The 19,483-nt window shown below is 33.8% G+C and overlaps 1 protein-coding gene across 2 annotated transcripts in view; it reads left to right on the top strand.

The window, feature by feature from the left end:
* The first annotated feature begins 2,872 nt into the window (after positions 1-2,872).
* LOC143076504 (zinc transporter ZIP12-like) overlaps positions 2,873-19,483 on the top strand; it is a 52,846-nt gene continuing 36,235 nt past the window's right edge. Inside the window, exon 1 of one of the 2 annotated variants that reach the window (XM_076252323.1) lies at positions 2,873-2,970. The gene's annotated coding sequence lies outside the window, so the exon portion shown is untranslated. Of the gene's footprint in view, positions 2,971-8,776; positions 9,065-19,483 lie in introns of those variants that run through there. The other variant, XM_076252324.1, reaches the window with a different exon arrangement.

Here is a 19,483-nt window from a genome sequence, read left to right as displayed (position 1 = left end):
ATTGTAGTTCATTGACCCGATTGGTCAGTTTTTCAAGCCCATATTGGCCTTGTGTTTGGATAATTACTATGCAAATACATTCTGACGCAAGGAAATCTAGAGTTATCGACCTGATTAAGCAAATATTAGTTATAACAATGTTGCGCCATCTATCGGTAGATTAAAGTCACGCCCATTCCGAATACATTATTCTTGACCAATGGTAGCACTTGAGCTCTTCCATTTGGAGGTTAAACACGGTAGCATCTAGATTCTTCACACTTGATAAAGCAGGAAACATAATAATATACGTTGACATTCATGCATTTGTGCAAGAAACATGCATAGAAACTTCAATTAGCCGATTAAAAACATTCAAATTGTCACTAAATATAGTCGTATGTTTCGGGATGTAAAGACTTGATGCACAATAAGCACGTGGTAATTATTTATATGCACATTTCTACATTTACACGTGATCATGGTCTAGGCACTTTTTGAATGGATGCAGCGAGTTTCGACTGCAAGCAATGAAAATCATTAACTTGTGTCTCCAACATTCTATCTTAATCCGCCTGGAAAGGAAGGAAGATGATGGTAACCCTTGGTTAGCAACGATGACAACAAACATGCAGAAATATGTTTTAAAAAGTCGCGAACCTGATATTATAACCGAATAGATTAAGGTGTTTGTCAACGCTGTGTTAACCTAAACAAATTCAAACTCTATATTTGATTCATAAATATTAGGACAATATACAATATAAAAAAGAAGATGTGGTATGATTGCCAATGAGACAACTATCCACAAAAGACCAAAATGACACAGACATTAACAACTATAGGTCACCGTACGACCTTCAACAATGAGCAAAGCCCATACCGCATAGTCAGCTATAATAGGCTCCGATAAAACAACGTAAAACAATTTAAACGAGAAAACTAAGGCCTTATTTATGTAAAAAAAATGAACGAAAAACAAATATGTAACACATAAACAAATGACAACCACTGAATTACAGGTTCCTGAGCATATTCTACTAAAAAGCCAACTGCCTCAAGAAAAAGCGTGAAAGGTATCACAGTTGCTAAGACTTTCATTGAAATCATGGATTCCTCGTTCACAGATTTAATCAGCCATTATATGTAACGTATGAGCACCAATGAGCAAGGATGCGTACCCAAAGAAGTAATTAAATTTTAAACGGTGAAGAATGAGACAAATATTTGCGTGGTTAGTAACTATTCAGCATTGCTTTCAACTGACTTGTGCAAGAATGTAAACACTATATATTCTTTCAATTCAAAAGCAAACAAAAATTCAACAACAATCTTTTGGTTATCAGTCAGCGGTCTTATGTTCACGTATTGCTTTATGTTTTAAAGAAAGCAACTTGTTATGATTTTTTATTAAATAAGTATTGTAGGAAACGAATACATAAAGGGAATCAACTGATCATAGATACCAAGCTTCAAAATGTGTACGACAGACACGAGTTTAATCTACGAAAGACTCATCAGTGACGCTCGAATTAAAACAAAGACCAAATAAAGTACGTAGTTGAAAAGCATCGAGGATAAAAAAAAAAATGCTAAAATAATAAATTCTTACGGATGTTAATGATGAAACGTTATCTTTTCGGAAATTTCAACAGTATTTCATTTCTCATTTGTATCAAAGAACTGTATCATCTCCTAGCCTTTAACACACCAACACCAACAAGTGCAATGCCCGCCCTTTTCCCAAAAAAAGATGCAATTTGTTCATTATATTAATCTCAGAGAACAATAGTTATATAAAATTAAACACAGAGACGGATTAAGGATGAGGGGGCGCGCCCTCTTTTTTGTACAAATTTGGTATCACTGAAGCATGACTGGAGCGGGTCCCTTCTCAGGCAGCCAATGTCATCAAAATCAATTATGATTTTTAAAAGAGTGATTACATGTACTTGTAATATTGATGTAAGTCTAAAGCATCAATTTTGACATTGTCATTTTTATGTGTCCATTGAGGAAATTTATATCCGGATTATTTGCGGTATTCGCGGTTTAATTTATTCAAAATCCGTTAAGAGTTAGGGGCGATCAGAAGATTGATTGTATTATGGTACTCTTTGTTTGTCCATAATCAATGACCGTAGTTTATCTTTTGACGTCTCCTTTAAAAATAATTGTGGTGATGTTCAGTGGTTGGGGTTTGTTGATGTGGTTCATAAGTATTTTTCGTAATTTTCATAGCGATAAGACCGTTGGTTTTCCTGTTTAAATGGCTTTACTCTAGTCATTTTCGGGGACCTTTCTAGCTTCCTGTTTGGTGTTAGTATTGAAGCTCGTAACCCTAAGTTAGCAGTGGGATTAAATTATTGATTTCAGTTGCCTATTTTTTTATGCTTTTTAAAGACTGCAGGCATTACAAATGAAAATAAACCCCGATGAAACAGTAAACCAACAATAGGTCTTTTATACCAATAAAATCAGACAAGTCCAAAGAATGTTAACTTAAGATTCAGAAGAGAAAGTACCTAATGAAATGGCAAAATCAAAAGATCAAACGAATGGATAACAGCTGTCATATTCCTGACTTGGTACAGGTATTTTCTTAATATGTAGAAAATGGTGGATTGTACCTGTTTTTAAAGCTAGCTAAACTTCTCACTTGTATGACAGTTGCATCAAATTCTATTATATTGACAACGATGCGTGAACAAAACAAACAGACATAACAGGTAAAAATGTTAAATAAAATAATAAGTAGTGGGTTTTCCCAAGTTAAATCGTGTAGTTGTTTATTTGTTTTTACACCAAGTTGTTGTTTATATGATATTTTATTTAAGTAGTGACATGTTAATTCATTTGTATCATTAGTGTGGTATGCCTTCTTTGTAGTACGGATATTGTGTACTCATGCGCACCGACGCAAATGGTTATTTCATCACTAGATTATGAATAAGTTTAGTAATGTAATAGGATAATTTGTTGCGCTTCTTTGTAAGTACGGTTTTCTTATTTATTATGACAAATTTTTGTCTACGTTTTAAACCGAATATGGAAGTAATACAAAGAATATTTCTTAAAATTAATTGTATTTTTTCAAATAAGTTTACTAACAGAGATATATCAATAACTTTATGACTGCCTTACGGTCAATACACACCTAGATAAATGAAAAACCTCGATAGAGCCCGTTTATCAATTGTTGATCTTTTTATATTCAGTGTATACATATTTATCAGACTTGTTCACTTGTCGTTATTGGGCATCACAGTAGGATTTGAGACACACTGTTTTAACATCTTTCATTCTGCATTTAGATAAACTGAGAAACATTCAATTACGTGTGTACATATAAACGTTCTTGTACACATTATTTTTATTTATTTCCACAATTTAAAAAAAGTTTGATTTCTTAAGAACTTGTGTTCGACTAATCTGCAACTTGTTTTGTGCAGGTGGATGTTATTTATATAAGATCCTCTCGTTATTTATGTGAGTGTGTATCAGTGAAAAGGTGCCTCCTTCTTTAGTTTCATTGATCTCTGTACGTTTACCACCTAAGGCCTCCTTGTTTTTCTAATAGTTGAAAGTATTTTTTTGTATTTCACTGCATTGCTTGTCATTTCAGTCGCCTTTGTTATTCTGTTTATAACCCATCGATTCCGTTCAGCAGGGTTGTCCATTTAATGCTTATTTTTTTTCAACCGGAAATATGGATAGTTCATTTAGTCGAGCTGCTTGACTTTTCTTTAAATCATTTAGTTTTATTATCAAACTTGGACTGTATTACAGTGTTACATTTATGTCAGGTTTAAAAATGTGGTGACTGAGAAAACGTTAAAAAAGGAAGGTTACATTATATTTCCAAAATTATTTTTATACTGTTGGAGTTCTTGTGTATCAATAATTTTCGATGAAGTTAATATTTACATAATTTGTATTAATGATTCACGATGTGACCGCTACGAAGAGTAAACAAGTGATGCGTCATGTGACATTTTTTACATATTAATGTCTTCTGATTAATGTTAATTAATGAGTGTTTTATTTCGCATGGTGATAGGATTGTAAGACATACAGTTACATGTAACCACTGCGGTTATTTTTATGATATATATATAAATACAAATTATTACGTAACAGTTGTGGGTTATATTCCGCCTAAAATATATGAAAAACCACAATTCTATTGTTATATTAATAAAATTATAATACGATAAAATTCTTCCGCCACGTACATAAATATATTTATTTTCTAAATTCTCTTCGTTCAAACAAACATTAAATTATTTATATACTAGACTATATAATTTCTATATACCTCGGCCCAATCTGTTTCTCCTCCCATTCATAATAGAAATAACTAAAACTTGACACTAGTTTTAGAACTTGTCAGGCACGATGAACATTCTCTTTTATATAATAACAAATAATTGCAATACATGTATATTAAATGATAACAAATAACAAAGGTTTGAAATTGTGTAAATACAGTCCACTTCACAGAATAAGTGAATAAGTTGCACTCAACAATCTACAAAAAACAAACAGAAAATGTTACAACAAGTATTTAATACTGTTTTCGAATATATATGTGCTTAAGTATAACTAACAAAAACTACGTGTGAACATGCGAATGGTCAACGCTCTTATCGATAATTTCAAATCGAGTCCACCGTATTTAAGTCCACTCAGGTTTATAATATAAATATATTCTTTATACCTCAGCCCAATCTGTTTCTTATCTCATTCATAATAGAAATAACCAAAACTTGACTGGCACGATGACCATTCTCGAATGTACATTGTAACAAAGAAAGAAAGAAATTGCAGTAATAAATGATATAAACCTAAAGATTTTGAAACTAATAAGCGTTTTTTTTTTTCAAATTGTCGCTTATATAACTGTCTTTCGCAATATCAGATTTCCACCTTCCGTGAATCTTTACTAATCTGTCCGAGACACCAGAGTTACTAGCGGCTGAGCAACCGCCTGCCCTAAAACTATGTGTACCAAAAATTCTTGCGTTTAAACCTATTTCCGATAGAGCCCTTTTACAATCTCTCTAGTCCTAGTATAAGATAGTTGTATATTCTTTTTTCTCAGCTTACAGTTGTTTGTACTTTTACAATACGATAAAGCTCTGAACACAAAATCATCTGTCTATTTTAGCTTATCTAAATAATCACTTAAAATTTTAACAGGACAGTGTGCTTGATCAAGTTTAGCTATCAAAACGGTTTTTCCTTTTCTATATGAATCGGTTTTGCTACTTTCAATACAGATATCAATATGATCGTCTCCGAATGTAATGTTCTTAGCTCTAATCTGGCATAATTCACTACCTTAAAAATCCTGAATAAGCCAGAAAACACATAGTTAATAATCTAAGATTTTTTAACGAACTATTTGTACCGCCAAATTTCTTAAAAAGACTGAGCATGATGTTTGCATTCATCGGTTCTTTTTTCTGAATAGGCATATTAAGCTTTCTTTTAGATGCCTCCACAATACAATTAACTATATCCGAGGCGCATGGGTCTTCAAACCCAGCTAAACTGTGAGCCCACTTTATAGCGTAACATGCAGCTTCTATAGTACTGTAGTGTTTAGCAATTTGCATTAGATATTGAAGATATAAACTGACATAAATGTCATTGGCAGGAAGGACAGACTTGATTTCTGTATACTTAGCAAACCTATCGAAGGTATGTGGACCCCAGAGGTCGTCTAAAAACCGAAAGTACTCTGGAGAAATACCCCAGTCATCAATATCTATAATCCGACTTAATAAATCAGCCTGCTCGTTCTCTTTTCTGGGTAACCAGATAATGTGTAATGTAATGTTTTCAAGTAAACAACACCTATAAATTTCTAAGGACAACTGTTGTAACTCTTGTACTATGCTACCTTTATTTATGATGCTAACAGCATTCTTGTTATCTGTGTGAAAGGTCACTATACTGTTTTGTACGAGTTTCGAAAATGCACTGACACATAACTGATTCGTGAATTGCTTTTACTTCTCGCCAAGTAGAACTCCTAACTCGCTCAGTTTCTAACCACATTTTGTGCAAATTTTTTGTTGAATTTTGTATGAAACCAGCAGCGTCTGTATCGCTAGCGTCTGTAAAAACATGAAAATTTGAAATGTTCTTTACCAGATCAACCGCCTTTAATAAAGGCAAATCATCTCTCCAGAATATTAGCTCATTGATACAATCAGGATACTTGCCGATGTTTACATATTGATCCCAATAGTCTCTTATATTAATGACCGAAAAAATATTTCTTGTCACGATCTGGGTAACATTACCTACTGCTGGTGTTAAAGCAATTAAGTTACCACAGATTTTGGCCAACTGTCGTACCTTCACCCTGTAACTAGAATTTAGTATAACAGCTACCAAATTCAAGATTTGATCTATTTTTCTTTGAGGAATTTGCAATTTGCAAGAAATTAAATTCCATGATAAACCTAACCACTCAACGTGCTGTGACGGTAACCATACACACTTTGTTTGGCACAAAACCAGAAGCAATCAAGTCTGCTTTGATTCTTCGGGCGTGCTTTTCACATAGTTCATAACTAACTTCGACCCCAAAACCACCATCTAAATAAACAGCTACCTTTATGCTAGATTATCGCCAGTGCTTTACCAATTGTCTCACAGTTTTAGTAAATATGGTATATATATATACCCGCTGGAACTTAAACCAAATGGCGACATAGTAAAAACATAAAATTCTCCTTTCCACGAAAACCTGAAATACTTTTGATGTTGTTCTAAAATGTTTAATGATGATATCCCGACTCCAAATCAAAGACATATCCGTAACAATTCAAAGTAACATATTGTGATAAAGTTTTCCAATCTTCGAATTTGATTTTGTTTACAATCACTCGCTTATTTACGTGTCTAAAATCTAAAATCTATCTACCGTTAACTGAAACAGTTAAAGGATTAACAACATGTGGCATAATTGATACACGTTTTACTAAACCGCCCGATACAACACGGGTATCATTCGGTTTATCGAGAGAAATGGTCGTGAAAGAATATCTAACGGCGGTAAAGTATTGAGTGACGATCGTGAAAGACATTTAATGAAAATTCTAGGTCAGAATCTTTGAAAAAATTGCTTAATTTTCAAAACGCGGAACAAATCCGAACAAAAAATATGTCTGTCAAAATGGTTTAACTTCCTCAACATAACTGTGAAATAAGATAGAGAAAATATGCAGTACTTTATGAAAAAACACAAAAGGCGCAATGCATGTCTATGAAATTAATTACAAATAACACGCTTTTTGTACCTATAATGGTCATATATCAGTTTATCATGATATATTTGAAATTTAATCTTTGGTGTATCTGATAGTACAGTAAAATTAGGGTATGTTCTTCTCTTAAAAGCATTAATTTGTATACGAAAACCTTGAATTTGTTGAATATCCATCAACCTTGATCGTGAAAGATCAGGCAACGCATTATTTTGATCGTCACGGAAAGATAATGCGTGACCATACTTATTACTAGTAATCAGAAATCAATTTTTCTTTTACCATTTGATAAACCTGCAACTGGTTGATGCCTGTAACTATTTGATAAGGATGAACATTAAAGCTATTCTTATTTTTTTATTCAACACTTTACCTCGGAAGTTAAAAAAAAACAACAACTAAAAACGTCTCTAAATAAGTTTGAACGATTCAGCTCTGAGAATCGGTCAAGTGCAATTCAGGCAGACCGACACTATTTAGCCAATAATATTGATTTGTAACGTTTAAACCAAAATGATATCTATCAAACAAAAAATTACAGCCAAACAGCATCTTTCATGAGTTATTTGAGATTGAACGATAACCAACATTTTGTGCAACAGTATACTTTCTTAAGTTCTGTATATACAACGCAGATGTGGATTGATTTAACTATATACCACAGACTATAGAATACCAGAGCGCAAATTCTGTAATGTCTTGTCTGCTTTACTTATGATAGTTAATTTTTTTAACGTCTATAATATCAAGGGTTTTACTAGAAGTGTCAAATGCGCTTAATGCGCTTAATGTATTTTTTGTCCATCTGATGAGTTAAGCCTTTTCAATTGATTTTAATTGTCTGTTCTTATGTTGTACTGTTATGCCACTGTCTCAGTTTAGGGGGAGGGTTGGGATCCCGCTTACATGTCTAACCCCGCCACATTATTTATGTATGTGCCTGTCAAAAGTCAGGAGCCTGTAATTCAGTGGTTGTCGTTTGTTAATGTGTTACATTTGTTTTTCGTTCATTTTTTTTTATACAAATAAGGCCATTAGTTTTCTCGTTTGAATTGTTTTACATTGTCATATCCGGGGCCTTTTATAGCTGAATATGCGGTATGGGCTTAGCTCATTGTTAAAGGCCATATGGTGACCTATAGTTGTTAATGTCTGTGTCATTTTGGTCTCTTGTGGATAGTTGTCTCTTTGGCAATCATACCACATCTTCTTTTTTTAAAATTATAATTGTCAATGGTTCATAAAAATAGTGCAAGGTCAGATGAACCATGAAATACAGATCTCTACAAATATCATGTAGACCAAATAAATGTGTTCCGATCCTTACAGTGCCTTAGAAACTGACAAATGTAAAAGTTATGTTTGGCCAATTAATTCGTAACATAAGGTCAAAAGTATATGAACCCTGACCGACAGCCAGACAGACATCTTACTATCATTCAATATATCAAATACAATTGACGTCATCATAGTCATATATGAAACATGCAGACAGACATGTACACCATACACGAAATACCATGGCGGTCTAGCATACGGGTATATATCCAAAAGGTTAGACAACATAAAACGAGCATTGCCGAATGATGCATGATAATGAGTTCGATGTTATTTGAAACTTTGCAGAAGTCGAAAATGTACACCTCACAATCATAACAACAGACAGTTATCCTAAAGCTTAACGAATCCGCGATACGGACTTGACCACAAAAATGAATCTTCATCCATAGAATAAGGCAAATTCGGGGTCAGGTGAATCTTGTCTGACGGACATGTAGTTTATAGGATCCAATATACAAAATGTGAGTATCCTATAACTCGTGATAAGTGAGTACTTCACAAGACAATAAAAAGCTTCATCCTACAATCATCCAACTATTTTACATTTCCTTTTCTGAAAATATTAATACTTTGAAAAGCTTAAACCTATTGAGGATGTTGACCTATATATATATATAGCTTTTTCTCAATACCAATAACAAATATTAATTATGATATGATTGAAGAATAATTTGAACGTCTTCGTAGCATCAAATCTTTCACGATCCTTTTCACGATCTTCTAAAATGCGGTACGTGATCTTTCACGTTCCGAAAAATCAATTTTTATGTAAATAGTTCTTTATTTACCAATTTTCAGATTATGTTTATAAAAAATAACGATGAGAACCATTTGATTAATTCAAATATAATGCCATTATTCGTATTAAAGTAGTTTTTCTAGTCGAATTTGTGAAAAAATCATGTTTCTTTACATTATTTATGTCATTGAAATGTCGAGAAGCAATCTGCCTTTTGTTGTTTTGTAATAACTATGTACTTTTTAAACTGGATATTCTCACATACTGATCATAATGTTAAACCATTTTGACAGACAGTTTTATTTTGTCGTAAATTTATCTGTGTAATTAATTAAATTAGAATATGTATTGACCTTTCATATGTCTTCTCGATTAAATGTCTTTCACGATCCGTTACCAGAACATTCACGATCGTCTCTCAATACTTGACCACCGTTAGATATTCTTTCACGATCATTTCTATCGTTAAACCGAATGACACCCGTGTACAAGCTCTTTAATTCAATAAAACTAGAAGCGTTAATACTTTTCCAAAAGTTTACAGAAATTTTTAGCCTGTCTTTAACAAAAATATCTGAACAACCCTTTTCATATTCAAAATAAGATTCAGACTCGGATTTCTCTTGAACTGAATTTTAATGTGCGTATTGCTATGCGTTTACTTTTCTGCATTGGCTAAAGGTATAGGGGGAGGGTTGAGATCTCACAAACATGTTTAACCCCGCCGCATTTTTGCCCCTGTCCCAAGTCAGGAGCCTCTGGCCTTTGTTAGTCTTGTATTATTTTAACTTTTAGTTTCTTATGTACAATTTGGAGTTTAGTATGGCGTTCATTATCACTGAACTAGTATACATATTTGTTATGGGGCCAGCTGAAGGGCGCCTCCGGGTGCGGGAGTTTCTTGCTGCATTGAAGACCTGTTGGAGACCTTCTGCTGTTGTCTGCTTTGTGGTCGGGTTGTCGTCTCTTTGACACATTCCCCATTTCCATTCTCAATTTTATATCATAAACATCTTGTACTTGTAAAATGTCCGTATGAGCGCTGAAATTCTTAGGAAGTTCCTATGGGAGCTCCAAATCTAGTCTTTGTGTCTTTTTTGCAGTCGGATGCCCAATGTCCAAATAATCCACACCTGAAACACATATCTCCTTCCCTGGACCTTTTGACCTGGTTTCCGTAAAAATAATGTCCTAAAAAATTCGGCGAAAGATTTAATTCTCCGCCCCCTCTTTCAAATATTCTGGAAACGCCCCTGCGGTGAGAGCATTTGGTGGGTGTATTTTTCTTTTCAAACTAATACCAAGATAATCCAAACTAAATAGGATATCAAAACCACACAGTGCCCTATAGCAGTAATGTAAATGGGTAATATTTATTAATTTGAAACGATACACAAAGAAAATCCGACCGTGCAAGACCCTCATGGGTAGTCAATGTCGTTAAAAATAAACTCGTCACAAAGAAAATCCGACCGTGCAAGACCCTCATGGGTAGTCAATGTCGTTAAAAATAAACTCGTCACAAAGAAAATCCGACCGTGCGAGACCCTCATGGGTAGTCAATGTCGTTAAAAATAAACTCGTCACAAAGAAAATCCGACCGTGCAAGACCCTCATGGGTAGTCAATGTCGTTAAAAATAAACTCGTCACAAAGAAAATCCGACCGTGCGAGACCCTCATGGGTAGTCAATGTCGTTAAAAATAAACTCGTCACAAAGAAAATCCGACCGTGCAAGACCTTCATGCATTGGGTAGTCAATGTCGTTAAAAATAAACTCGTCACAAAGAAAATCCGACCGTGCAAGACCTTCATGGGTAGTCAATATCGTTAAAAATAAACTCGTCACAAAGAAAATCTGACCGTGCAAGACCTTCATGGGTAGTCAATATCGTTAAAAATAAACTCGTCACAAAGAAAATCCGACCGTGCAAGACCTTCATGGGTAGTCAATATCGTTAAAAATAAACTCGTCACAAAGAAAATCCGAACGTGCAAGACCTTCATAGGTAGTCAATGTCGTTTAAAATAAACTCGTCACAAAGAAAATCTGACCGTGCAAGACCTTCATGGGTAGTCAATATCGTTAAAAATAAACTCGTCACAAAGAAAATCCGACCGTGCAAGACCTTCATGGGTATTCAATTTCGTTAAAAGTAAACTCGTCACAAAGAAAATCCGACAGTGCAAGACCCTCATGGGAGGTCAATGTCGTTAAAAATAAACTCGTCACAAAGAAAATCCGACCGTACAAGACCCTCATGGGTAGTCAATGTCGTAAAAAATAAACTCGTCAGAAAGAAAATCCGACCGTGCAAGACCCTCATGGGTAGTCAATGTCGTTAAAAATAAACTCGTCACAAAGAAAATCCGACCGTGCACGACCCTCATTGGTAGTCAATTTCGTTAAACATATTAAACTCGTCAGAAAGAAAATCCGACCGTGCAAGACCTTCATGGGTAGTCAATGTCGTTAAAAATAAACTCGTCACAAAAAAAAAATCCGATCGTGCAAGACCTTCATGGGTAGTCAATGTCGTTACAAATTAACTCGTCTCAAAGAAAATCCGACCGTGCAAGACCCTCATGGGTATTCAATGTCGTTAAAAATAAACTCGTCACAAAGAAAATCCGACCGTGCAAGACCTTCATGGGTAGTCATTGTCGTTAAAAATAAACTCGTAACAAAGAAACTCAGACCGTACAAGACCTTCATGGGTAGTCAATTTCGATAAAAGTAAACACGTCACAAAGAAAATCAGACCGTGCGAGACCCTCATGGGTAGTCAATGTCGTTAAAAAAAAATCCGACAGTGCAAGATCATCATTTGTAGCCAATGTCCACAGGCACTCGTCTCAGACAAAAAATAATCCTATACTAGTATACCTTTTTTATATAAAGGTATAGAGGATTATTATTTTCTGAGACGAGTGCCTGTGTCAATGTCGTTAAGGTTTATGACCCCTTCTGTAGCCATGCGAATTACGAAATTCACAAACTGCAGAAGTATCAAAACAGCAAAGATAATGAATACTAGAGATAGGCCATTTTTAGGATTTTGTGGCAAATAAATCTAAGATTTCTGTAGAAAATTCACAGCCTTTCCTCATTTACTCTCATATTTGACAATTCGGTGTTTTATAAATGGAGGACTATTGCATGCAGTGCTGGAAATGATTTCCTTAAAGCAAGTTTAAAATTTGATAACTAAAATTTCTGTATTAAATGCTGTGGATTTTCTATAAAAATCTTGGTTTATTTGCCACAAAGTACTCTTTTTCTATTAAATGTAATGAAACAGTAAATAATATAATGCTTTGCATCAAGTTTCTCCTTGGTATATTTTCAAAATGGCCTATCTCTATTATTCATTATATCTGTAGTTTTGATACAATTGAAGTTTTAAATAAATCATATACAAATGGCTAAAAAGGGGTCAAAAAACCTTAAAAATAAACTCGTCACAAAGAAATGATTTCTATGGCAAGCCGTTTTGCTATTTATTCCAACTTCAAGATATCTCATAAACTTTATTAGATATCTAATAAACTTTATAAGATATCTTATATACCCCAATAAAAATGAAATTATATGTGAAATCTTACATGTTATATGAGATATCTTGAAATACGAATAAATAGCAAAATGGCTTGCCATAGTTTTATCATTCAGTGGATGCACGAATAACAAGCATTTCTACCAGAACGAAGGTAAATTAAATACATTGTACTAAAGCTTTTTTCTATATTGTTCGAGTTCACTCTCGGCTTTTCCGGCTGACATGTTGAATTGCGAGAAGATAGTAATTCAATTTTATGTACTTTTCATCTATATGTTTATAACCAGATAATATTCTATTAATTGGACGGTAGTGACGTAAATGTAACTTAAATAACGGTAAAATTGCATAACGAAATGACATCCTGCATTCTTATGTATGTATAAGCTGTATCTATCGTAACCAAGTACATGTACATATAACTGATATGAGGGTCTAATTGGGGTTTACAGAAAGGTGAAGACAGTGACTATTATTACACGAGTTCTATAGTAAATTTAGGAGGAAATTGTGAGAGAAAAATATTATAAAGAATAATGGGCAAAGAAATGAATATGAAATATAGATCGTAAGAATTTATAAGGGTTCAAATATGAAGACCCCTTATCAAGTTTTTCTATATGAATATTAAAGCTGTAGACATCATTTAATTTATACTTTCATTGAGATAAAAATAAATTAATCTTCATAGCGCCAATACATGAACTTTGAGTTTTTACCACAGTCATTATCACTAAATGGAGTATTCAGTATAAATCTAACAAGTGTAATTGTTTTGAATTATACTCCTAATAGAAAAGTTTTTCTAACGCAGTATATATATAAAGAAAGTAAGTTTTCATAAGTGCATGGGGACCCACTGACTGCCTAAGAGGGACCGGATTTAGGCATGCTTCAGTGATTCCCTATATAATAAACCACATTTGTCGCACAAAAAGGGGGCGGGACCCCTGCCCACCTCTTAAATTCGTCTCTCATTGTAACCCTTCACTAAAAAGGAGAAATAAACGTTTCTAGGGAAAATGACAGAAATATAGTTTAGAATTATTGAAACACATCTATTACCTATAGACAAATATATTTTAAAGGTGGGTCTGACCTAACCTTAGTATACCTATTACAATAATAAAAAAAAAACAGCCGTATAGTCTTGTCAAAAATCATACAGACACGTTACATGTGTGATACACACTTTTTCAGAGGATCTCAAGAAAGTGTCCTTTTTTTTCGGCATAAGAATAGCAACTCCAAAGTAATGACCTCATATGGAACTTTCTTTTTCATTTGATTCAGTTGAAAACTAAGGCTTTTCTATCTCAGGAATAGATTACCTTAGCTGTATTTTAGGAATTTTTTATCCTCAATGCTCTTCAACTTCGTACTTTATTTGGCCTTTTATAACATTTTTGATTCGAGCGTCACTGATGAGTCAGTTATTAGTTATTGGTTATTAGTTGACACCAATGAATCCACTTTGACAACAAATTGCAAAATCAAATGTTATACTAGTATGTTCGGTATTTTTTCATCGTAATTTATTTATTTAAATCTTCAATGAACCTATATGATATACCGTAGTGACGCAGTTTTCGCCCTTGTTAATGCATATAGCAACTAGCTGATTCAAAGAAGACTTGCGTTTCTTTATTGGTAAAATTTTATGCCGCGTCAATGTGACAAGTGTTGATTGGTCGAGAAAATCATACGTCCGTATTACAAAGCTGTCAAACTAAGTCAATTAAGATCGTAGTCAGTGGCGAATCTAGGTGGGGAAGATTTCCGAGGGTTCCCATGATGGAACAACCTTTTTTTCACGATCAATACATTTGCATGGGGTCATATATTTTGGTCCCTCCTATCTCCTAAGTAATTTGACCCCCTGGATCGGCCCATGGTAGACGAACGCACTTTGTCATAGCCTCGAGGTCATAGCAGTTCTCCGGGACCACACATCTTAATGATACGGAAATGTTTGTAAAAGAAAGTCATCTTGTTCTCTACCTTGACTTAAAATAAACAACATTTTTATCCATATTCAGTGTTGAACAAATTAATCAATTAAAATTTAAGTAAGACAGTTCTATGTAAATCATTGTACATATTTGTTTAGCCATTTTCTTTATATTAGCATCCAAAGTCAATTACATTTTCAGACTGTCATGTGATCTCTGGTGCAAAGAAAAAATAACGTGACTATAGGGATCCATCATTTTTTTTTATTGATATCGATTATTTAATATGATGCATTTGGTCATAATTGTTATGATTGTCTGGAGGCGAAAACAAATCATTTGATAATTAAGGAAGTAAGGAACGAGATGTCATTCATCGTATCATATGAATAATAAGAGAAATTCAATGTTAATTGTTGTCTGATTGATGCAGCAACCAAACAAAAAAACAGTAAAGACATCTAAACAAAAGAAGTCTACACAAGGTTAGAAACAAATAACAACAAATGGAAGTTTTTAACGACCTTGACTGGCTATACAGTACTTGCACGATCGGTAAAGAAACAAATGTAAATCAGTTGGAGCCTTTTATAGGTGGGCTTTGTTCATTATTGAAGGCCTTACAGTGACCTACAGTTGTTAATTCCTGTACCATATTGTATCTTGTGGAGAGTTGTCTCATTGACAATCTTACCACACCTTTTTTTTCATATACGTAAAAATAAAAAATAAAAGTCCCAAAAATCGAAACTTTAGAAACACTTGTAAACAGATATATATATATATATATATATATATATGCATCCTTTACTTGACAGATGAGATATATATATATATATATATATATATATATATATATATATATGCATCCTTTACTTGACAGATGCTTATACTATGTTTTGTCAATAACTTGGTTTATATCAGGTTAATTAGTGTAAATGTGTATTCATGTGTTTTTTTTTGTTTAAATGTACTTTAATCATTCCAATCATTTTCTGTGCTTTATTTTTGTAATTCATTTGATTGTATAGCTCAAATTTTGGGCACCATGATTGGTTAATAAAATTATCTATTTATGAGGGCCCTCATGGGGTTTTTGATTATGTGATTACTTGGCCGTTTTTTTAATGATTATTTGATTATTAAGCCAAATATTTCATGATTATTTGATTACCTAGGACTGTATTTTTAGTTTATGATTATTTGATTACTAAAGATAAGCAAATATTTAATGATTATGTGATTATATTGGCAAAAAAATGGTGATTATGTGATTACTAGGACCCCCCCCCCCCCCCCCATGAGGGGCCTCATTTATCTATCTTATACTTTTCTATGCTTAGCGGGTTACCATGGTTACCTGTGCAATATTTTGATTTGACAAACATTTATATCATTAACGACTTCCGACACCACTTAATTATTGTGTTACGTAATTAGATGACATGAAATTACTTCTCTAATTCAAAATATTACAGAATACTAGACCTTCTTATCTCTATTGAAACTCTCGTGACGTCATGTACTTTTGAAAAGATTTGGAGCTAGATTATTCTAAAATGGCATCGGACGTTATAATATAATTTATATGGTTCAACTTTTAATTCATCTGTTGTAAACTATGTATTTGTACCAATGCGATTAATATTCTTTTTTGAAACATTATTTTTGAGTTCATGTAATTGATTAATTGTTGGTTGCTTAACGTCCAGTGGCAAATATGTTATGCATGGTCAGGGCGATTGTTCAAGCAACAATAATGGTGAGCAGTTTAAAAAGTAAAATCACAAAAATACTGAACTCAGAGGAAAATCTAATCGGAAAGTCCATAATCACATGGCAAAATCAAATGACAAACAACATCAAAAACGAATGGACAAGAACTGTCATTCTCCTGACTTGGTACAGGACACTTAAGTGTCATTAATGGTGCGAAGGTTACGGCCAACATTTTTCTATCAATTACATGAACATCCGCCGCTTTAATTGATCAGATGGGGTATACAAATATGACCTCTCGTGCTGATTGGTTACATAGGGTATACACATATAACCCCTCGTTCTGCCTTTTGTTCAGATACCGACCGTGCAAGGGCTGTATAGCCAATCAAGGTCGTTAAAAACTTTCATTTGTTGCTGTTTAGGTGGGAAATAAAAAAAAATGCATGACACTTCGTGCTGATACGTATTTATTTTCTCTTTGATAAATGTCAACATTTTAATTGCACGTTAACCCGATATTTTTTTCTTACCTTTGTTTCTGCCAGAAATTATACGATTGTTTAGAATAAGTTTCTTAACTGAAGTTTCTATTCATTATGGAACCGATCACATTTATTTCATGCACTTAACCAAAGGAGTCTCCCTAGCTTGAACATTGAACTAACGATTTACAGTCTTCTTTTAGTTCGTCAAAGTTACCCGATTCTTCATAAACGTCTATTTATATTATGTATGTGGTATAATAGCCAATGAGACAACTCTCCATCCAAGTCACAATTTGTTAAAGAAAAACCATTATAGATCAAAGTACGGTCTTTAACATTGCACATTGGCTCACAGCGAACAGTAAGCTATAAAGGGCCCGAAAAATTACTAGTGTAAAACCATAGCCTGGTTCTGTTAAGTCCATGTTAACATCCGGGGTGTAACCATGAAGTATTTGCCACTGAAAATTGAATAATCTACAATGAAGCAATTCAGTCGTTCCCTATCCCTGATCTATTCACTGTAGCGTAATCATCTACACAGGGGCGGACCCAGGATTTTTCAAAGGAGGGGCGAAATATTAAAAACTCGCCGAGCGGAGCGATTCGAAAAATCTTTTGGGACCTTTTAAGGCTAAAAAACCTTAAATAAGTGTAAAATGCACTTCTTCAACCGGCGGTTACTTACATCGTACGTGGGGCTTGTATATTTTATTGTTCCTGTAAAGTGTATGGGTTGGACTTTCTTATGCTGTATTCTCCCTATTAATTGTCTATCATATAATGATAGTATGGATCCAAAGGCATGTACTGATATATTTGATGTGGGACTTGTCAGTAAAACATAGACATGGAAAATTTTCGTTTGTTGTATGTTAAGTTAGAATAATCTCACAGATTTCTTGTTGTAAACAAGATCTACGTCGGGCTATTAGATGAAATTTAGAATACGACCGACACGATTTAATAAAGACAAACAAGCAATTGTTATCCAAATGTTTAGTTGATATGTTTCACCGAACAAAAATAAGGGAAGTGAGGGGTTCCAGATCAGCCAAAGGCGTATACGAATGAAACAACAAATTTATAAATGACGGTCGACAAACAGACAAATGGAGACATAAAAACCACACCCAGCATGCAGGTTGCAGTCTTGTCTTGAAAAAGTATAATAAACTGTATTTAATATATCAATTCGGCATATGAAACAGACAGTCTGCGTGCACATTCCGGTCAGACATGCAAACCCCTACCCCTCCAAAAAAAATACGCCCGTTTTTTAATCATCATGTTCATTTAAATGCTTCATAATTCTGTTGGAAATTTTCGTTTCTAATAGCAAAAAGTGGACAAGATTATTTTTTTCAATCCAGATACGGCAAGAATTTTAATTTTAGGCAAAAATCAAAGTCAGATTTTGTTCTCTCTCAAATATCTCAGACTGCCTCCTCAAATCAAATGGTTCGCATCTTAGACTCTAGAGCTTATACTGACTGGGGATCATTATTCAGCTATGTTATTTTAAAATAGGCTGGGGCGTATAGGGTTGAACATGTTTTCGTAGGTGAATAATATTGCTGAGGAACATTTTCCATGAGAGTGTAATAGAGTTTTACTTTCTATTTAGTGGAATTGTGAAATAGAAGTCAATTATTATACGTTTTTGTTTAATTCTGTGTCGCTATGAAGGTGTCGTGATTGTCATCCTTAGCCTTATCAATGTGTTACTGTAATTTGAATTTCAAAAGGGCTGAGTGCCGTTCAACTTTTTTAGGCAAACTGGTCAACTCCACCGTAGCGAATTTTATGGCTTTGACATAATCAGTTTAAATACCAGCAAAAACTATCATTATAAGTAAAGAATTGTGAGTTCACGAAGTCTAGTCTGATTAATCATTTTACAAAAAAAAATCCAAGCAGAGGGGGGCGTACGCCTTCTACGTTCCCTCTGGATCCGCCACTGCTACATGTATTGACTGTAGCGTAATCAGATCTTTCTCTTCCTTTCAATCGAACTGGAAGTAGTAAGATAGCTTGTTAGGAGATCGAAAGTTTCATCCAGAACAATTCAAATCTGGGAACAGTATATCTATATATATGCTCCTGGTAAACCAAAAACTTTAAACAGATTTCTTAAAGTTTCTTCTTCACTGTCGAGTAATAAGGAGTAGAAACTTGAAGAAATATGGTCAACTGCAATAAAAAAAAATGTCAAATGACGAAATACTTTATCTCTCTTTTGACTGCTATCGCATGAATTAGCAAGTTTACAGTTCGACTACATGGGGGCGTCAATATCATGATTACAAAGCACTGTTGATATTTACATCCTATAAGCATGTTCTTGTCCAGAATGTACATGTATTGGTCATATATACTATGTCTTTCTATAATCTTAAACACAGGTAACACTAATAGATACT

Source organism: Mytilus galloprovincialis, chromosome 5 (genome assembly GCF_965363235.1).
Source record: "Mytilus galloprovincialis chromosome 5, xbMytGall1.hap1.1, whole genome shotgun sequence".
NCBI lineage: Eukaryota > Metazoa > Mollusca > Bivalvia > Mytilida > Mytilidae > Mytilus > Mytilus galloprovincialis.
This window is presented reverse-complemented; position numbering and strand designations above follow the sequence as displayed.